The sequence below is a fragment of the Nymphalis io genome, chromosome 23, assembly GCF_905147045.1.
Source record: "Nymphalis io chromosome 23, ilAglIoxx1.1, whole genome shotgun sequence".
Lineage (NCBI taxonomy): Eukaryota > Metazoa > Arthropoda > Insecta > Lepidoptera > Nymphalidae > Nymphalis > Nymphalis io.
Window position 1 is genome coordinate 66,003 of NC_065910.1, and position 23,635 is coordinate 89,637.

General features: G+C 36.1%; 1 non-coding gene and 2 pseudogenes across 1 annotated transcript; 2 read left to right on the forward strand and 1 right to left on the reverse strand.

Annotated features, from left to right (window-relative positions):
* Positions 1–4,978: 4,978 nt before the first annotated feature.
* LOC126777735 (5S ribosomal RNA) lies at positions 4,979–5,096 on the reverse strand (annotated as a pseudogene).
* Positions 5,097–5,403: 307 nt separating this feature from the next.
* Positions 5,404–5,522, forward strand: LOC126777733 (5S ribosomal RNA; annotated as a pseudogene).
* Positions 5,523–7,410: 1,888 nt separating this feature from the next.
* On the forward strand, positions 7,411–7,529 carry LOC126777743 (5S ribosomal RNA). Its single transcript, XR_007670086.1, has one exon. It is a non-coding gene; the product is annotated as a 5S ribosomal RNA (ribosomal RNA).
* Positions 7,530–23,635: the final 16,106 nt, after the last annotated feature.

A 23,635-nucleotide genomic window follows, 5' to 3' on the forward strand; every position in this document is an offset into this window, starting at 1 on the left:
AAGTGAGAGTACATATATTTTGTCGAAGACTCATTAAATAAATAATCACAACATGTACATAACCTACCTACGCAACCTTAAATATGTGAGATAATGCTTAGCTCAATGTACGCACGTTATAGCCGCCTCTGGCAATGAAAGCTACGAGCACACACCTGCGCGCGCAGCATTCTTGAATGGCTCTGCTGAATTGTATGTGTTACGTCACGACCCACCGAGATCGTATGTGAGATACAAAATTGAATACACCTTTTGTTTTGGGCTTAAAATAACACAATAACAACAATCACTGCACGTAAGTACGTAAGTAGCTACTGAGCCTCTCGCGTGTACGAGACAGAAAACGTCGTTCACAGGAACCTGCGTGTGTCGGGTGATATTTTGCCACATGTGTTTCCACCAACCCTCGGAGCAGCGAATAACTCATATTTCAAAAATGGGAACTTTACAGGCTATTACTGCTACTTTGCTACATTTATCTGATCCACTGGATCACAGTGTGTAAATAATAGAAATGTGGTATTTGTAAAGGAATTTTATTCGTAGTGCTGTTTCATAAAATATAGAGCTCAGACTTGCTTGAGTTAAAATAACAAAATGGAACGAGATGTTCCATTTTGTAATCAAAGCAGAGAAGAGAGTAACAATGTGTGGGAATATTGGCAATCGTATGCAGGAATCCTAGGAATGTGAAAGCTACACATTTGATTCCGACTCTTTGAAGCATTCTTGAAATCACTTCGTGCACAAAGCCTCGGGCTTAGAAGGGAATATTGAATCATTTTAAAAGCTTCTGCATTTAATAAAGACACGAATATATGTTGTATGTACTGAGTAATGTCCTCTAGACCGATTTCGGCCACACTACGCAGGAGATATAATAGTGCACAAGTATGTGCGCAAACACAGGTGTACTCTCTATTCCCTAACTCTCATAATCTGATGGGACGGCAATCCGACACGACCGGAAAGAGTTCAGGCGCAGGACCAACGGCTTTACGTGCTTTCCGAGGCGCTGGAGTGTACTCGCTTCCAACTTCCAGACTCCGGGCTGCTACTTAGAACTTTATGATAGAAAAACCCAATAACTTTTTATAGGCCCGAATTGAGAATTGAACCCAGGACTTCCGGGTAAACCACTAGACCAACGATGCAGTTAATTGTAATTTTATAATTACCTTTTGATTGTACTAAGTACATGTATAATTAAGTCCACAGATAGTGTCTGGCGACTCTGTTAATGATGATTATGTCCTCCTGACCGATTTCGGCCACGGCGGTAAGTCTTACGAGAGATTAACCAACTGCGCTGAATATAACGCAACTATGCAGGACATATTATTATATAGGACCAACAGCTTTACGTGCTTTCCGAGGCACAGGAGTATTCACACTCAACTTCCAGATTCCGGGCTGGTACTGAGAATCTGCGACAGAAAAACTATAACTTTTTTATTGTCCCTACTTGGGATTTGAATCCAGGACCTCGCGATTTGCGGCCTTATATCTACTACTTTACCAACGAGGCATTCAAAAAACTATTTTATAAATTTATTTATATTATATTATTTGTTTGTTTGAGCGCACTCATGTCAAGATCTATTTAAAAAAACTATAGTATAAAAGTACACTCGAATACACTGGGGGCGGAGCAGTAACGCTGAACGAGGTTGAAACTGCGTGGATAGCTAGTTAAAGATAAACTTGTAACTGACAATTAACTGATACGAATGTGATTCCAAGATAGACAAATGCGCCGCCCTGTATCCGATAGGCGTTCATTCACGTCAGTCATCGATGGATTAGTGTTCGGTATAATATATTTGTCAGTTACACTTCGATATCATTTTACACGTGAAAGTAAACACTAAATACGATGTAACAAAACACTGGACACAGATCTTGACACGGAGCTCGGAGCCCGAACGCCGACCGCGCTGTATGATTGCTACGTAACATGTTCAATGAGATGACCGAATTTTCACTTTTTCTTTTTTAAGACTTTTTCATTCAAACCGTTTTAGGCACGTGACGTTATACAAGGGTTTCATAATAACGAGCGTGCGTGACGCACTTATAATTGCAGTAATATTCTTGTGTGACCTACTGTTGCGGCTCATCGCAGACTTATGCTGGTATTCGGCTTTCCATAGAAAGTGTTACAAATCACCAGTGTTATAGTGGAATACAGTTGGATCTGGACACTTGGGCCTCAGTGCCAATAAATTGAAAGGGATGTAAGTCAATTATCGAAAAAAAAACAGTCGTCTCATTAAATCATTCATTATTCCAATAAGTCAATAGGTACTGTAATATATTAACAAGTACCTAATTATTTTTGCTCAAAACCAAATGTGTAAGCTTTATTCAGCGTCTGCTGCCTGTCTGCCTTGACATTGCCGGTTATTAAACTGCAATAGTTCGCGGAGTTTCAACATTCGTAGGAATGCAATCATCCCCATAGGATTATCGCGGTGAGATATAGAACACGGAGGCTGAGAGGTGAGGATGATAATACTAAGTGTATAGCTTTAATTGTCCCGCGGCTTACAATTTTGTAACCGAGCAATCTCTTAAACTAAATATCGCCACCCGTTTGCCCTACGCGCCCGGCGCAGCCGTGCCTCGTCTGCTCAGCTTCGCTCCTTAAGTCATAATGTAAAATATACTTAAACCTACTTTACACAATAAACAAGGCATCAAATGCAAACAAAAATCGAAACAATAGCAAATTAAACTCGAAGTCCCAAAGATTAGCACGTTTAAACATACAGACTGCAAATGTGTTTTTGTAATACTGTCCTCCAGACCGATTTCGGCCACGGCGGCCAATCTCAAGAGAGATAAGTCAACTGCGCAGGAGATATTATAGTGCACAAGCATGTGCGTAAACACAGGTGAACTCTCTCTCTTCCTCACTCATAATCCGATGGGACAGCCATCCGACACGACCAGAAAGAGTTCAGGCGCAGGAAAAACGGCTTTACGTGCTTTCCGAGGCACGGGAGTATCCACACTTCCAACTTCCACACTCCGGACTGCTACTGAGAATTTTCTGACAGAAAAACCCAATAACTTTTTATTGGCCCGACTTGCGAATTGAACCCAGGACCTCCGGATCTGCGGCCTTATATCAAGCCACTAGACCAAAGAGGCAGTCAAAAGTAAACAAAGTTTTTGTAATATTGTAGATAGAAACACGGCGGCGAATTCACAAATTATATTATTAAGCACGAATGATTATTGAAATTCAATTTAAAACAATATTACGAGCATCGACGTGGTGTATTTTAATACACTAACATTCGCTAGTGTACATTTCAAACTCATATTAAAAATCATTAATAAGCGAAGCACGTTTACAAGACAATCAACGATTAAAAGCTGATTGCCTTTGTTGATTTTATAATTTTACTATACTAAGTATATAAGTAATCGTGTATCTATGTGTAATGGTATATATACACTAAATTGTCTAAATAACATGTATCTGTTTACTATATAATCTTATAAATGATTATAGACTTAACGAGGAGATATCAGAATAATAAGCAGTGAGGTGTATAATGCAATTATTTCTAATGTATATTAGCGTACATATATATTGCTATCAAGGTTGTATTACGTTATAATAATTCTCTCATTTAAAGTTAAACAAATAATAATACTTTCATTACGTCATGTAACTCTGGAATGACCAATGACTTCGTCATGAGTAATATTAAATGGACACAAGTGGTGATATATTTAAAACAATTAACGATTTTATTGTATTAATGACAATTCACTTGCGGCTTCAGCCGCGTCTTGATCCAGTTAAACAGGATAAAAAGGTCGAAATATGTTAATTATTCCTATTATAGCTGACAAAGTGTGAACTGAAAAGTATTTACTGGTGGTAGGGCTTTGTGGTGGCACTCATCGGATATTCTTCCTCAAAACAGCAGTACTTGGTTTTGTTGTGTTCCAGTTTTAAGGGTGAGTGAGCCAGTGTAATTACAGGCACAAGGGACATAATACCTTAGTTCCCAAGGTTGGTGGCGAGCAATGGTTAACATTTATTACAATGCCAATGTCTATGGGCATTGGTGACCACTTACCATCAGGTGGCCCATACGCTCGTACGTCCACCTATAATATAAAAAAAAAACTAGTAATTAAACTAAAAGGAATTAACTGAATTATTGTAATGTCTCCTCATATACTAAATTAGGTGTAGTATTTAAATTTGTGAGGACAACTATATCATTGGCATGGACTTACACGTGAACATGCTACATATAAATACTCATGTGTAAAGCAGCAGCACGTAAAAAAAATTACAATCCTTCTCATCGAATTAAACTATAAATAAGGTCAAAACTAAACAATTTAATGCAGACTTTATTAGACCCTACAAATTAAAGAATACGTAATGTTAAAAGTTAAAGTAATAATATATAAAATTAAAAAGAACAATATTAACTTTATAGACAAATAGACAACTGAATCAATAATCGCAACCTAAGGCCACAACGTATTCAAAATTATGGATATAATATTGTAATAAGTAAAAGAACTCAAAATAATCAGACGGAAAGACGACAGAACAACGACAGAATGCTATTATGTATGGCAGAAGGTCACACCACTCCGGAAAATCTGGACACAGCGATTTAGAAATTTACGTATTCAGCACACTATATGTATGGGCCGCAACATATATTAAAAGAACAAAAATGCCTACGCTTTTATAACTTTTGATAGACTCAACCGATGTTGATGAAATAAAAACTAAAAAGAACCTAAAAATACTTTTTATAATAAATTCAGTTACTACAATTTGTAATTTTTAAGCCGACAAAAATAAAATGATTGTTTTAACAATTCGCAAATAGCCATATTAACTTTAAAATTACAGACAGACACTTAAATTTTATTTATTTGCATAGGTTTCTTGTGGTAAATGAAAATTTACACAAAACCAAAATGCAAAAAGAGCCAACGACACGCGGTGTTCCCAGGCGGTCACCCATCCAAGTACTGAACGCGCCCGATGTTGCTTAACTTCGGTGATCGGACGAGAACCGGTGTATTTTTATGGTATGGACGTTGGCGAGATCTAAAATCAATTTATGGAATAAAAATAGATAGGCTCTAATAACGTATTCAAAATGAAGTCTTGCAGCGCCATCTAACGTTGAACATGCAATTCAGATTTAGTTAAAGTAAACTGCGATAGATGTAAGTTATTCGGTTTCTTCTTACCAGATTGTTCATGTATTGTGTAATGTACTCGTTACACACTAGATGGCGTTTATGTGTTTGAAGATTATAATAATAATGTCATCTTTTAAGTGCTCTATTAAAGCATATGGAATCTTTAATCACGCAAAATATATTTAAATATATTTTTATAAATTCGCCAAAGTCCATACCATGTTGAATACACCGGTTCTCGTCCGATCACCGAAGCTAAGCAACATCGGGCGCGTTCAGTTCTTGGATGGGTGACCGCCTGGGAACACCGCATGTCGTTGGCCCTTTTTTGCTGTTTTTTGCTCTTATACAATACAACATTATGCTTTATAAAAGCTGGTTGATCTTAAAATACTTAATTATTTGTTTATTATTTCATTGGAATATACGTTCAATAAGCTTCATGGCCTGTCTTTATAAAGCATTCCCTCACAATATGCCTGAAATAATGTCCTTAGACATCGTAATACACTTTACTAATCTATTGAGCAAGCAGGATTTAGAAGCTGTTTCAGCTCAGTGGATCGAATTCAAATAGTCTCGATCGAGTAATAGAGAAATAGTTAGATTTTAAAAGACCATTTAAGCAGCTTTCATTGACTACAAAAAAGCTTTTAACTCTGTGTCACACACTATCTGAGACGCATTAAAACGCAAAAATAAACGAAAAATATAAGAATCTCCTAATAAAAATCTGTGCCATGCTCATGTAGAGTCAAACTCGATACAACAGGCACAATAATCGACATAATCGGAGGCGTGAGACGAGGTGAATCTTTATCGCCAAAGTTGTTCACATTGGTCCTATGACACATAATGAGAGGCTTACCATGGTCGAAGCAAAGAATCAACATAAATGGGAATTTAACAACTATTACCTCAGATTCGCTAAGAACATTATCTCTGCACTCAGAACACCCACAATACTTTAATAACGTGGTAAATGACTCATATAAAACCAATATAAAAGTCAGATTGAAAATAATTAATCTTGACAAAACGAATCACATCCATTTCGACAAAACAACATCAGAGGAATGTTGTTTGTGAGTTTGTAAAAAAAAGTATGTCTAGTGAAACGCACATTCCCCTTTTAGCAAAGATACCCTTTTAGAAGAAATATAGATGAAGCAGACAGAAGAATTGCGGTCACCTGAAGAAATGATGTGCTCATAAGGAAATTTTTAAATAACAGCAGCTGCTGAACGGTCGATCGCTAGAAACTCACACAGACTACCTAAAGAAGAATGGAGAGACGTCGCTTCGGTATAGAGTACAATTAAAAACGGTGAGAAATGTGGAAATTGCGTTCAATAAATAAAATCTTGATTGAATGATAACTCTATACAAAGGTATTGTTTGTAATATTTATGTTTTTTATTTTTAAATACATAAAAAAAAACTTTTTTAGTGTAAAATTTAAAATTACAGATTGTACACTAAAGGCTAGCGTAAATATAAAGTATCCACTTAATTGTCGTATAAGTTATGTAATAGTGTTTGCACATAAACGGGGCTCACTAAATATTTAAACACACCGATTATTTTAGATTTATCCAATTGCCGCTCCCTATTCCTTAATACATGCGATGATGTCAGTAAGTATCACAAAATGTTGCTTTATTTATTGAGTATGACAATTATTCCATTTTATAAACTCATATATTGTTTGTATTTATATTATACACATATGTATACATATTTTTACATTATAATGTATGAAAGAAATCATGAATAAGATATTGTAACAAGGTTATAGGCAGTTAACATATTTCTTTTATTACAAATTTTAAAGTTAACATTTACGTAGGTTAAGAAGTTTTGTTCCAAAACAGATGTGAAAAATCTAAATATGAATAACCAAATGTACAAAGTATAATCCAGTTTATATGTAATATTTATGATCACAGATCATACAATACGTATAATATTTGTTAGCTTTAATCTTAAAAACCCTCGAACGTCATCTGGTATGTAACATATAAATTACAAAGCACATGAACAATCTGGTAGGGAATAGGAGTGAAACCGAATAAGCTCTATCTATCGCAATTTACGAGAACTAAATATGTTTTGCATGTTCAACGTTAGATGGTGCTGCATGGCTTATAATAATTTTGAATATTTTATACAACTTATTTATTTTTATTTTATAAATTAACCATACATCTCGCCAACGTCCATACCATGTTGAATACACCGGTTCTCGTCCGATCACCGAAGTTAAGCAACATCGGGCGCGTTCAGTACTTGGATGGGTGACCGCCTGGGAACACCGCGTGTCGTTGGCCCCTTTTTTATTTGTTCATAATAATGAAAAAACACGTCATAAAGAAACAACCTATTTTATTTTTTTTAATAAAAAAAATGTTAACTTGAAATTTGAACTTTAAAAGCTTGGCAAATAATTATTTATAAAAAGCTGATACAGGAGTACGAACTACATGAGCGTCACGGTAGCATGCGAAAGCGATCCCGTGGCGCTTCTCGTTAAGACGGAAAGGGTACCGCTGGTTTTTTAGTGGGTATTCCGATGTTCGGGGTGCACTCGGCGGCTTGGACACCGATAGGCCCCACATACCCCCCCCCCCACTGTTCCCGTGGGGGAAACGCGTAATGCGTTTTTCCAGCGTATAATAAAAAAAAAGGAGTACGAACTACTTACTTACTTAATCATCATTACAACATGTTATTTATCTATATAAAAGCAAAAAAGCAAAGGAACAGCCTGCAAATGTCCCACTGCTGGGCTAAGGCCTCCTCTCCCTATTTGAGGAGAAGGTTTGAGCTTATTCCACCACGCTGCTCCAATGCGGGTTGGTGGAATACACATGTGGCAGAATTTCGATGAAATTAGACACAGGAAGGTTTCCTCACGATGTTTTCCTTCACCGAAAAGCACGAGATGAATTATAAACAGAAATTAAGCACATAAAAAACCAGAGGTGCTTGCCCGGGTTTGAACCCACGTTCATCGGTTAAGATTCACGTACCACTGGGCCATCTCGAACTTTTAAAATTTTAAAATTTAACTTTTAAAATTTATCTATATATAAAAAAAAACCCTTAATGAAATATTGTCTGTATATTAATTTTTTAATTGATGGTATTTGGATTAATTATCTGTGCATGCGGCTTGTGAGAAGCTTGTGATATAAAGTGTAACTGTTGCTAAATATGCTTATAGCTATAATATTATTAAAAATATACTTATCTAAAGCTTTACACATAAACTCCGACTATTGATAATGGTGATGCCTTCTTGAGTGATTGCGGCGACGGCGGCCATCCCCAAGAGAGGCTAGTCAACCGCGCACGATATATTTAAATTATAGCTATAGCACAAATGTGAGTGTTAACTCGATACACGATATACGTAATCTGAATACACGATACACCTCTGAACTACTATTGATAATTTCTTGTCGGAACACCCCAGTTTTTTATCAGCCCGACCCAGGTTACGAACTGAGGACCTAGGGATCTGCAGCCATTATAAGCCACTTGACACGAGGCAGTCGAATATACTTTGACTATTGATACTGGCATCCCAGTCAGTTCTAGTGACAGGAAACGATATGTAAAGCATTTTGTATACAGGTACTCTGTGATCTTTTAAAATTTATTTTATTTTAACTGTTTGTTTATGCACAAATAGTTGTTTTAATTTTTATAATGTCTCTTTAGGCAAAATTTCCTATATTATCCACTAAAAGCGAAAGAATATTTTAAGGAAACTGCTGATCCGTGTGCATATCTCTAAGTTGATTAATTGAATAATTGTATATTATACTTTAACTTGCAACCATCTATAATACTAATAAATGAGCAGATTTTTTATTTCGAAAAAAACTACTAATTCGATCTACAAAAAAATTATATCAGAAGATGCTGAGCATATCGGAGAAGATTGCAGTTTTAACCGCTAGTAATTTAGACTATTGACATGACAAGTGTGTATTTCAAGTTTTTGTATTGAATAACTGTATTCATTGTAGTACGGCCGTGGTCTGATAGAAAATAGTAAATTATTACAAGTATCCTAATCTGCAAGTAGTCCAGACACCAAAAACCTTTAAACAAATTTCGATACTTTTTTTTTCTCAAATAATAATCATATTTCCACAGAAGTTTTACTGTACCTTTGGAATAATTGGACGCCGCATTAGATCGCGATGGTCACGAGGTCAGGTTCTTCAGTCGCGTCATAGTCGTCGTCGTCGCCTGTCTTGTCTTATACATCTGAAATCTTTTTAAATTAATATTTGTTGTTTTTAGTCGAGCAAATATATTTGAATATAAAATTTATATGAAGAATGCAATGTACCACAATTGCTGATGAAAAATTATATGTATAAATTCATTGTTCCTCTTTTCTTTATAATCGGAAAAACAGGTTCTATTAATCCACGCGCATCTCCGTCTATGGACGTGCTCCCCAGAGACAGCTCTTCATTTGTCTCTGTCTACGTGCTCCGGAGAGAACACGGGAAACTCATTAATGCGTTTTACTTTGCAAAGAAAGTAGGGTGAAATGAGCTATTATTATTTATTCAGGAATATTATCATTGTAATAATATTTAAAATACTTTGTCTAATGTTTGCATCCGGGTATGTACGGGTACCGTAACCGTAACCGTAACAGCCTGTGAATGTCCCACTGCTGGGCTAAAGGCCTCCTCTCCTCTTTTTGAGGAGAAGGTTTGGAGCTTATTCCACCACGCTGCTCCAATGCGGGTTGGTAGAATTCACATGTGGCAGAACTTCAGTGAAATTAGACACAAGATGCAGGTTTCCTCACGATGTTTTCCTTCACCGTAAAGCACGAGATGAATTATAATCACAAATTAAGCACATGAAAATTCAGTGGTGCTTGCCCGGGTTTGAACCCACGATCATCGGTTAAGATTCACGCGTTCTTACCACAGGGCCATCTCGGCTTTTTTTACGGGTATGTAAGCGTCATTCACTGAAAATTATTTTATTTAAGTATGGTTTCAGTGTATTCATTATTCACCCTTTACAAGTGTAGGTTATTTCAATCACAGGTAGATGAATTTAGAAGGTTTTGACATTTATATATTTTTGTTATACGTACAATCTATTTACATAGCCCTCAGTGGAACAGCGTGGTGGTATAATCTCCAATCCTCAAAAAGGCTAGGAGGCCTTAGCGTAGCAGGGTGACATTTACGGGCTGTTACTTTGACTTGATGTACTTAATATACATATGTACATTCAGCATATCCACTCACCCACTGCCGACGATCGGATTTACTTTACTCCGACCGGATTTCAAGAGACACTTCATTTGTTCTCACTCAGCTAGGGCTGTTAGATCGTATAATTGGATACAAATTTGTATAATTTGTTTAATGATTTACGTACTCTTATGTATACTTTTTTTGCTTAATTGAAAACAAAATTGAGATTTCTGATGTTTTTTCTGAGCATGATAGCGCTCCGGCTCGTTCGCGGTAAGATAACTTGTCCACCAAGCATATGGGCCACCTGATGGTAAGTGTTCACCAAACGCCCTTAGACATTGGCATTGTAAGAAATGTCAACCATCGCTTATACAGCCAATGCGCGCCACCAACCTTGGGAACTAAGATTTTATTTCCCTTTTGCCTGTAATACACTGGCTCACTCACCCTTCAAACCGGAACACAACAATGACAAGTACTGCTGTAGAATATCTGATGAGTGGGTGGTACCTACCCAGACGAGCTTGCACAAAGCTCTACCACCAGTAAATATATAATAATAATATGCATATTAGCCGAGGGACATGAAGTGCGCGTTGTATTGTAATTATGTTTTTTGTTTAATTTCTTAATAGTAGCCCGGAGTCTGGAAGTTGAAAATGTACACACCGTGCCTCCAGAAGCACGTAATGCCTTAGGTTCTATGCCTGAAGTCTTTGCGGGCGTGTTGATTTCCCATCCTGTTAGATTTTCAGAGAGAGGGAATAGAGAGTGTACCTGCAACTTACTTATGTGAATAACGTTACTAGAATTTGATATATATACTTCACATAAATGATGTTGGATCTGAGAACAAAAAATTGTGTTCTATTGCAAAATAAGCCCGTTGAAGCTTTGAAAAACCTACAACTGACAGGTGACAATTTGATAACGATATATTTGGTCGTGTCTAAGATATGAGCAAACAAACTAGAAACAAAGCTAAAGTACACAGGCGTCACGGCGAGAGCGTGGCTTGTTCCAGTCGAGGTGATAATTTAACTGTTGCTAGTTTGGAGCGATCGATTCTAACTTGGGTGGAAAATTCCATCGGCATAAACCCCACCAACAACGTACCTAAAATAATAATTATAAATTATTTATTGATTCAATAATACCTATCTATTCAAATATACAATAGGAATACTTGAATGTTCCTCGATATATTTTTATTGTAGTGCATATTCAGTTAAATGAATTTAACTTATTCAGTAATTATGAAGTGTGTCAGTCATGCAGAAATAGAAAAATATTATAACCTCTAGAGGCTCGACATGCAAGGTGAGATGAGTTCTCGAACGACGTTATAAAATCATACACTATTTACATTATTATCTTTAAAAAAAGTACACAAGACACACACATACCTATTTTTATCACTTACATATAAAACATAATTTTTGTAAAATATCATAATATATAAATAATAGCTGTCCTCGCGACTTTGTCTGACGTCAGAGGAGCTTATAACGAGAAACACACACTTGTAAGCTATCGAAGTTAGTATAAGTAAGTGTATCGTGCAGTGCCTCGCCGAGAGTGTGGGTCATGTAGCGCCGTGCTCCGGTTTCTACGCGCAAATAGCTTTTTATTTGTGCGAGTGATTATCACGACGAGGCGTGATCGAACTCGCTGGTGTTAAGAGCCGGCAGCACGAATTGTTTGAAATTTCATATATTTTCTTATTTCTTAACTAAATAGAACTTTCGACACGTGTCGTGACACAAGAGCGCGTTACTGAATATTTGCAATTCTTACTGAAATACTATTAACACACGGAAAGCACACCTACTTGAATGACTAAAATAGTTTTTTCTTCCCTACTCCTAATATAAGCTTTACGCTTAATTAGAATATTAGTCATCTCTTAAAAAGGGGGGGTATTTTAAGGGGGGGTAGGGTACAATGAATTATTTCAAGAAATAATAATTGATAGACAACTGCGCAGAAGATATTATAAAGCAAAAGTGTGCGCGCAACACCGGTGCACTCCTGTTCCCTTATTATCATTGCCAGATGCGACGACGGTCTGACTGGATATAGTTGAGGCGAAGGACAAATAGCTCTAAGGGCTCTACTAAACATGAAATAAATTAATATTTTTTTATGTTATAGGCACCTGCCTACGACCTGGACCTGGACAAGCAAATGGGCCTAATGGTAAGTAGTTACCACCACCCATATACATTGGCGAGGCAAGAAAAAATAACCATTCCTTACCTCGTCAATTCATCATCAACCTTGGAAACTGAGATGGTATGTCCCTTGTGCCCTTTGTTACTCACCATTCAAACCGGAACGCAACAATACTAAGTATTGCTGCTCAGCGGCAGAACTTCTTATGAGTGGATGGTGACCCACCCAGGCGGGCCTGCACAAAGCCCTATAACCAAGTAAATTAAAATAGATTTTTTTTTATAAAATAGGCATTTTATAAGTGTGAAACTGAAGGAATCGGTAGTTCTAGATGGAGTTTAATACACAGAATCAAAAGATCTAAATAAATAACAATAAAATTAAACGAACATAATAAAAGCGAGAAAAAATGTAGTAAAGCCTTGCAAATTCCCCCACAAGAGTCACGACACGCACAATATCGCGGCGGATGGCTTACGGCGCTTATTAGCAATAAACAAAATCGGCCTACGGACCCGGCACCGACCCGGCTGCCGCCCGGCGTCAGCGCATGAGCGGGAGCGTGTTAAGAGTTTCAGCTCCACTATATTATCTCTGGCAAATGAAATAAAGTTGTATATTGATATATATATATATCAAACGTATATGGTAATAGAGACCCATACAATGTAATTTAAAAAATGTCGAAATTTGAATACTTATATCCGGAAAATTATGTCTTGCCTCAGGCCAACTTACCGGTAATATGTAGTTATTCTATCGTCAGTTGCAAGAGCAGTTCAGATGTTGCAGGTAACTATGTACTTCAATACCGACTTTTCTTTCTTTACACTAGTATACAGGCTCTTTCGATTTGTCGGTCTTAGAGGCGGGCTGCTTTTCGCGTGCGTTTCATAACCCTCTGCAGCATGAGCAACGAGAAAAGGCTCTCGTTGCTCAGGCTTAGGCAATGGCGTCGCGCCTGCCTCTTTCGCGTAACTTTTTTCTCTATATATTTTATTGTTATGTGGCTTTAGTTACATACTTGGTTCGTACCAGATCGTATTTGGTCCTGCCTCAGATCTGTGTGGGTTTGTGGTACTATCCGTCGCGGCTCAACTTTATGTTCGCTGACGGGTGAAGGTGAACACCGCTGCCTTAGCGCATTTTGACATTGCGTGGCACGATCAAGTTATTGCCAGCACTAGTAGTAGTTGCTACAGCTTTTGTATTCCGTAGTGCGTCACTCGTCCCATCTCGTATACAATGTGACGTAAGAGATTTTTTTTTTTTTTTTTATATAATAGGAAGGCAGACGAGCATATGGGCCACCTGATGGTAAGTGGTCACCAACGCTCTTAGACATTGGCATTGTAAGAAATGTCAACCATCGCTTACATATCCAATGCGCCACCAACCTTGGGAACTAAGATTTTATGTCCCTTGTGCCTGTAATTACACTGGCTCACTCACCCTTCAAACTGGAACACAACAATATCAAGTATTGCTGTTTTGCGGTAGAATATCTGATGAGTGGGTGGTACCTACCCAGACGAGCTTGCACTAAGCCCTACCACCAGTGTATACTAAACCTTCTTCTTTAAGAGTGGAGGTGACATAAACAACATACAAAACTTGATGTGAGAGATATAAGAAATAGATGCTATCAAATCGCTATGGTTCGTAGCTTGCGTCAGATGAAATAAATCACTAAGGTTAAAACATCATTAATATTAAATCACGCGACAGATTTATAAGGCGGGGGTCACACCCTCGACGACTTGTTGCCCTGTTTGCTTTAGCTGAGAATTATATGAATACCAGCTTTATATTATATGCATACCTTCTCATCAAAAAGAGGAGAGGAGGCCTTTAGCCCAGCAGTGGGACATTCACAGGCTGTTACGGTACGGCAGCTTTATAGCCTGTTACAGAATATTAACTTACTTTTTAGAGTATATCTAGGTAAAATTAAAAAAAAGGTAAGAGAACTAAAGATAATAATCACTTTACTTAAATTTTAATATTTGAAATGATACCTAAGAGTATTTTTATCGTGAAAAGCATCATATTTTTATGATGGATATGGTTTATCGTCTAAATAACAATTTTAATTTCCATTTAACCAAATAAAAATCCTTTATTCAACACACAAGCATTACACTTAATTATTGATTGACAAATTAGAAACTACCACTAGGCTTGGAAAAAAAATGCCCTGATCTGAGAAGAACCGACGAAAGAAACTCAGCGAGCTTTATTATTAAATGAAAGTATCATTGCACGTCTTAATGTCTGACACATCTGACACAGCAAGCGTATGTTTATTGATAGAAGAAAGATCCCTGGTTATACTGGTCAGCTGCGCGCAGTCTTATCTATTTTAACGGTCACAATTTAAAAAACTAGGTCATAAAATTTATTCAAAGAGTATTTTACATGTGTTTATGAATCGGTAATTGAAAGGATTAAATGAAACGTGAAGCTAATTCTAATTATTATTATTCAATTTTATTTAATGTTTATATGAGGTGAGATGAGGTGGAGAGGACATGCGTGAGAGTCAACTTATTCTAATTCCAAGGTTTTTTTGTAATATATATCGTCAATATTTCTCAACTCGTAGGTATATTATATAACTGTAATTATGGAAATGTAAAATATACGGTATAAAATAAATTAAAAATAATATATTTTCAAATGTATGATATATTTTAAAGAATTTGAAATCTACGGCATATGCGGGTTGAAATGATGTGGACTTATATTTCTTTGCCAGAAACCACATATTACCACAATTAATCTTAACGAAACGAAAACTACCTATTAAAACATAAACAATGGTATTACCATATTCCTTATATTGGATTTTAACGTGAGGTAGGGCTTTGTGCAAGTTCGTCTGGGTAGGTACCACCCACACATCGGATATTCTACCGCAAAACAGCAGAACTTGGTAATGTTGGGTTTTGGTTTAAAGGGTGAGTGAGCTAGTTTAATTACAGGCACAAGAGAAATAACATCTTAGTTCCTAAGGTTGGTGGCGCATTAGCGATGTAAGCGATGGTTACCATTTTTTACAATGCCAATATCTATGGGCTTTGGCGACCACTTACCATCACGTGGCCCTTATGCTCTTCCACCTACCTGAAAAATATTATGACATTTCTGGCAGACTCAAACCACACTATCAAGATCTTCTACGACAATTGGTTTGTTTACAATCAAGTTCATAGTTTCAGCAGTGAAATATATTCCACTAAATGACAAAAATATTTAGTATATCGCTATTCTTTAACATCGTACGTTGCGTCATCACTAAAATGATTTCGCCATAAAAACGTGAAGGAAATGATACAAAGTATGATATAGATAGGAAAGTTCCCAGCGGTGCGAGGTGACGTGTGAACACAGACGTGCGCCGTGCGCCGTGCGCGCCTCATTTACATACATACAGGGTGAACTGAAGCGGTTGAGTGTCTTTACGGGGATACCATTTTAATTAGTTATGCTGTGGTTTTAATTATATTAGTATCAATAGAGGCACGACGGTTGATGTTGAGAGGACTGGTGTCGATCAAATTCCCTTGTAAATAAATAAATTATATTTTTTTGGCTACAAGTATTATTTACTTATTTGGAAAAGCTTAATCTGTCTGTATAATATATATCATGAGATTCACCAATAAAATGGATGCATTTAAAACAAAATTAATACACTTACTATCCAGGATGGGTAAGGACACTATCGATATTTCTTGTACCAGACAATGAAAATGTTTTCAAATGTTTGTCGAGAAACAATTTCTTCATACTAATAGAATATCCCAGTTTGGAACATCCCGTATTCCCAGTACAGTTCACATAGTATTCTCACATTTGCCCGCTAATTGAGAGCCACCGCTACTGTGCGCCAGCGCACCGCGCCGCTTCCGGTAGATCTTAAATATTCCTCTTTTTACAATTTCGTATCACGAACAATGGCGTGTGGGAGGTCTTGGAGATGACGACGCGACCCTTGCGTCTGTCTTATTGCTGTGGCAAATGGAAACCGCGTGCCTGTAATGGATCACTCCCCGGGCATAAGGGACTGCAGGGTAGAAAGTTTTGTTTTTCGATGGAATATAATATTTTAATCGGTATAATGATTTGGTACATTCTGGGTTAGCAACAGCCATTTACATTTAATCCACCGCCATACTATGTGTTACTTTCTTATTATAGGCACAAGGGTTATGACATCACTCAGACTCACCAGGTCGTCCAACGGCTCGTCTGCCTTATTAAAATTAATTTTATCATCTCGTCTAATTTATAGACACCCGGGCAATTTATTTTGTTCGTATCGTGTCATAAAGTATTGAATGTTCAGTCACGTGCTGAAGACTTGGCACAATGTAAGCAGCAGAGATTGATTTTATTTCTTAGCACATTAAATAACATCATATTGATTCCTATGCAGCTGATTGTTGTATAGAAAATGATTCTATTTTGAATAATAATTTATTTTTAGGCGCCGATAGATTTACAAATTTTAACTATTAATAAAAAAAAATTATTATAATCTACCTTCCCCTGGAGCGTCACGTGCGTATTGTCAGAGGAATAACGCCGGTTCACACGTGCCACGTAATCGCCTAATATCTATTTGTTGTTCGCAAGCTCATTAACACAGCGGGGTGTGGACACGCCCTAATAGTTGTTTATTCATTGAGCGATGGTGTTTTTGAAGTTAATAATTTTACATTTTATATAAATGAATATCTTATTTTTTTTGTAAAAAATTTATAAATAACTCGTACCGCTATTTATAATGATCAATCAATACATAACCTATCTATTATCTCACTCATTTACAATGCATTAACAGAACACTGGGGACGTTCGCTCTACAAGTTTCGTATGATCTGAACTTAATTCAGATGTAAGCTTTGTTATTTTTGTTTATTGACAGTAGGCGTCTGCTGATAGACAATATTATTGTTTTTTTCTCACTAAAAATTGAGTTAAATTTTAATTGAGTTTATTTTTGATGTGTCGCCTTGTTTTGATATTCAAGCATTATCTAAACCAATATTTTAAGATTACTGATGTGGAAGAACAATCATTATATTTGTATTTTTTTTAAACATTTTAAATACCCTTTCAACTTTTAATGAATTGTCTGTTTAAAAAACAAAACCTAAGTTGGTTTTAATAGAATACCAGCCCATAAAAAAGTCAAACAGCCGAATTGCGAGCCTACTGTTTTTTTTTGAAGGCGGTTAAAAACTCATCTAATGTGTGATATTAACGCACATACAAACGTCTTGGGTTACATTTTCAATTCCGCAACAATTCTCTGAATGGTTTCTGGCATCCTAATGTAAAACATTGCCCCACAAGAGTGACGTCAGTTAGTCGAGTAAGAGAGAGTGATGAGTTAGTGTTTATAAGAGTCAAAACCTTAATTCAATATACCAGGAGCATTACACTTACATAGTGATTTAAAAAAACTACATTTTCTTGTTCCCCATATTAATGTTATGAGTATCGCGATTTCTCACAAATTCGTTAACATTTTTCCGATCATTCATGATGTCAGAGAATATCTATTGAGAAGTAACAGGCAACAAATTTATGTCCTTGTATTTATTCTTATAATGAAATATTTCTGTTCTACTTCTAATAATAACAATATGGGCTTAAATACTATATATATTTTGTGCAAACGAAATTGTTTAATAAAAATAATAGTTAAAAGAGGCTTAGCATCCAATAACTCTCATCTGTCCAGATCAATCTTGCACTCGTCGTTTAATTCATTTGAAATGGAATTTTCAATTACTTTTGCACGTCAAACGAAATCACGTCAATCGCGCGGAGCATTCTCACGAGAACAGACGAACTCGCTACAGTTATACATAGTTCAAATTACCATCATAGCCTTGCTGTGTATGAACATTGTGCTGAGCGAAAATGTATTCTATAGCAATAGTCTTAGTGTAACATGTTCGGGGATAGTAGTAATGGAGTAATAGGAGGTCAAATTGTTTCCCCCTCTAATAAACATCAATCAAGCGACTATTAAATGCACCTTTGCTGATCTATATTGTTCTGTTCTGTGTAGAGCTTGTAAGTGAGGCCGATGATAGTTAAAATGTTAATGTATCCAACACGTATAACATATATGTATTAAAAATGATTAAAAATTAGCGCTTACAAGGCAGAAAATATGTCAATTTTTTGTTACATAAATTGTTGAAGTAACAGCCTTTAAATAAATGGGCTAAGGCCTATTTACTATATGGAAATATTATTCCAACAAACATTTTTCAGAAAAAAATATTAAAAAGGGCTTCTCACATTTTGTACAGGAGTTTTGAAGCTTATTGTTATAAGACTCCATTTTTTTTGAATATTTTCATAAAAAAATCTTTTTATAGAAATAATATTATAATAAATATTTTTTTTCATTCACAGATAACTTATTTTTGCTTATTTAATAAGTCTTTATAATGAGGCCATACATATGTACATATTACATTATAATAAAATATGTTTCTTCTATACCTATGTACCAAAATGTCGTAAGTGGAATACACCAAGGCCCTTCGCAGCCCTACCTGTCCACGGCACGCGCCTCCTATCAAATTGTATGCGCACATACGCTCGCTGCACATCGCATATCTCACCAAGCCATAATTTTTTATTGATGTTCAAAACAATTTCCATTGTTGAAGCGCACCTTTGATTCGGCACACGACGTGTCAGTGTTGTTTAATTTTCTGTGATTATTTATTCAATTGGTCATCATGGTCTTTCTAACTTATAAAACTTAAAAAGAACAATATCTCACGCATACCATTTTATAACCATTTATTTACATGAATATTATTAACATCGAAGATTTATTGTAAAAAATGGTACTCTCGGCAGAAGTGGAACATTTAAACTGACGGCTATTGAACTCATTTCATTTAATCATTTAAAGACAACAAAGGAGTAAAGTAACAGCCTATGAATGTCCCACTGCTGGGCTAAGGCCTCTTCTCCTTTTTTGGGGAAATATTCCATCACGCTGCTCAAATACGGGTTGGTGGATACACAGTTTTTTTTTTTAAACTCCGGGTACCAGGTACTCCAATACGGGTACACATGTGGCAGAATTTCAGTGAAATTATACACACGCAAGTTTCCTCACGATGTTTTCCTTCACCGTCAAGTACGAGATGAATTACATAAACACAAATTAAGCACATGAAAATTCCGTGGTGCCTGCCCGGGTTTGAACCCACGATTATCGGTTAAGATTCACACCTTCTAACCATTGGACCATCTCGGCTATATATATGGAGTAAAATTTAAACAAGAATTCCAAGCTTCTACTGAGAATTTCTTAACACATAAGCCAATCACCATTTAGTGGTCCGACCCGGGTTTTGAACTCAGTATTTCGGTATACGCAGCTTTATAACCACTACAACAAGGAGGTAGCTATGTTTACATATATCATGTATCTGCGCGTGCTCTTCCTACTCTGTCCATCAGCCCTTTGTTATCTGATTGCGAGCTACAGGAATATTCTGATATAGGACTATTGCATAAACAATCGGTTGTCATTACGCTTTTTTAATCACTTGCATGAAGAAACTCTTGGTAACGCTTTCGTATATAAACAATTAACGACCACACGTAAGGGCTTTTAAAATATACAAAAAAAAACCTTTTTATATGAACAGAATACAACAGACCGTCATTTACCCAAAAAAATAAACAGCAAAATGGCGGAGCGTCGTAAGCCGTTTTATAAATCAGCGGTAATACACTTTGAAATATGTTTGTCGGCCGCGGTAATCGGCAGTTTGTATGCAGCGCTCACACGCCATCCGATGGCTTAATGTTAAATTGTGAAAATGGTGGAAAAACCTAACTTTATATGGCTGTATTAGGGATTATGGTTGAGTTTAGTCGTTGGTAGGATTAAAACCTCTTCGGTTGAGCGATTGTGGCTTTAAGTCGTGACGTAGTCGATTAAACCATATCACGCGATGACGCAAGGCGTAAGACGTTTTTTTTTATTTTCATAGCAAAAATCCTTAATAAATAAATATTTTTACATTTAAACTAATGTTATATTCTTAACTAGTTGTATGACAATATTTCATCAAAATTGTTTCTGTCTATTAACTTTAGAAGCGTAGCGTTATAATGTTAGTGTAGGTGATATAATTATATGAAAACATCTAAATTTCGATTAGTAAATATTATTCGTAACTATAACCGAGTTCAGGGTAGCTAAATTCACAAGTAGGACGGTAAACATCCAGTGGCGGGAACAAATAACAATATATTAGGTCTCCGGAGAGAACAGGGCTTAGCTATTACCGACTAGTGTCTGTCGGCGCCGAAATGTTATTGTCGGTATATTTTTTAGAATCTCGTACTCGCCGACGCAAATAGCGATATTGATGTGTGTGTGACGATATTGACCTCTGTTATATATATATATATAAAACTTGAAATAAAAAACAATTGGCTGATATTAAATAAATATGACAGATAAATAACCGTAACAGCCTGTGAATGTCCCACTGCTGGCTAAAGGCCTCCTCTCCTCTTTTTGAGGAGAAGGTTTGGAGCTTATTCCACCACGCTGCTCCAATGCGGGTTGGTAGAATTCACATGTGGCAGAATTTCAGTGAAATTAGACACATGCAGGTTTCCTCACGATGTTTTCCTTCACCGTAAAGCACGAGATGAATTATAATCACAAATTAAGCACATGAAAATTCAGTGGTGCTTGCCCGGGTTTGAACCCACGATCATCGGTTAAGATTCACGCGTTCTTACCACAAAGCCATCTCGGCTTTTTAAGATAAATAAATACATATAAACTCTGACTTCTATAAAATGTTATATATATATATATATATATATATATATATATATTTGTGGTAAGAACGCGTTCTTACCACAAAGCCATCTCGGCTTTTTAAGATAAATAAATACATATAAACTCTGACTTCTATAAAATGTTATATATATATATATATATATATATATATATATATATATATATATATATAAATATATATATTACCTGTTATATATAAGTCTCATAAGTGCTGTTTATAAATGAAAATTATATCTCTATGATGTGTGTGTGTAGGCTTTTATACGTGTGTAGTACGTCAGTGTGTTTAGTTGTATGTTTTATAATAAGATTGGAAATTTTCAGTTTTATGGTAATTTAAAGTAAGCATAGAAATAAATTACGTCAAAAACCAATAGCTCGAGTAGCGCCACTGACTTATCATACGTGTTTGTTCTGAACAAACACAGTCGTAATGTTGATTATTTCATGTAAGGTCGTTAACCTTCTGTCATTATGTATATCTGATCATTTGTTACGATATTTTTGTTCAAATTTGTCTAAAACCCCATTAAATAATTAGTACAGTGTTGTTACAAGAGTCGTAAGTCGAACTTGAAATATTCCAGTTATTTTATTGTTATAACTTATTGATTTATTTAAGTAGAGCAAGGTTCACAATAAAGCCATCCAAAATTTTCATTTTCTTAAGAATACTTTCTATCGAAATTTTCCCATCACTAGCCGACTGAAGTTTACGCGGGGAAGCGATTTAAACGAGCAGAAATATTCATTTCGCTATGAAATTCTCAGTCGCCTGAAAACCGGAAATTTTATTAATTTTCATTTTGAATTTAATAAAATGTATACAAAAACAAAAATACCTTAAAGAATCGTTCGTAACTGTCGGTGTTACCGATATTTAAAGTAATTTCAGGTTGGACGATGAAATGAAAGCCTGATTCGTATGTTTAGTAGAGAGGTACTTACCAATATACCGATATTCTCTTGTTATAATAACGATCATCATCATAAATTGAATTTCTCGATAGAAAAACCAAAAATTTTATGAATAGTCTGATCCGGTATTTGAAACCAGGACCTCAGTAGTTGCGGCCTTATAAGTATTTATATTATAGGCACTAACGGCTAGAGCGACGTGGCTGCCGAGTATATATATTTAGATTACCCGCGGGGGGGGGGCTGTTAGGTTCTCTATGTCGTCGTTGTACCCCCTGACAATGCGAATGCCGAACTAGGAGTAATACGGGAACGCGTAACAAACAATCTCACTTACGCATTTAATAAAGTTGTATAAATTTTATATTTGTAAGAATTAATCTGTGAATTGGAATCGATACTTCAAATACACAATAAATTATTGTAAATTGTTTTCTATATTAAGCGGATGACTTTCTCTCCGATACGATAAGGTGATATATCCTAAAATTACTGTTCATACAACTTAAAACTAAGCTATCAGAATTGGAATGTTACATCTCTCAATTTCTCGTAATAACATGATACTTTAAATGTCTTTTGGAATCCTAGATTAAGTCTAATAACGTAAAATGATAATTGTTTATTTAATTTGTTATTTATAAATTCATAATGAAAAGCCGAGATGGCAGAGTGGGTTCAAATCCGGGCAAGGACCACTGTGCGAATTATTATGTGCTTCATTTGTGTTTATTCTAGTGGTGAAGAAAAACTTTGTGAGGAAACCTGCATGTGCCGTATGAAACTATTCCAACAAACTGCTTTGGAGCAGCGTTTAGGAGCTAGCTTCAAACCTTTTCCTCAAAAGAAGAGGTGAGCTTGGCCCAACGGATATTTGGAGGACCCTCTTGTTTTAAGTTCATGTTATTATTGTATTTAACAGTGATGTGGGACATTATCAAACGCGATGTGTGAGGAGTGCGGGGCGAGGGGTGCGGTGACTCGGCAAGCTAAAAACCGTGTAAGTTTATTACAATACCCGCTCCTCCGGGGACGAGCACACCGCTGGCCGAAAACACTACACACTCAATATACTCAAGGAACAACAACACAAGTTATCAAACTGTGTTCAAGATCAAAGTAAATTTTTGAAACGAGCATATTTGAGCGCGATTTTAATAAAATTTAAATGTAGGGTTTGTTGGAAAATTTTTATGTATCGTATATTGTTTACAAATGAAAG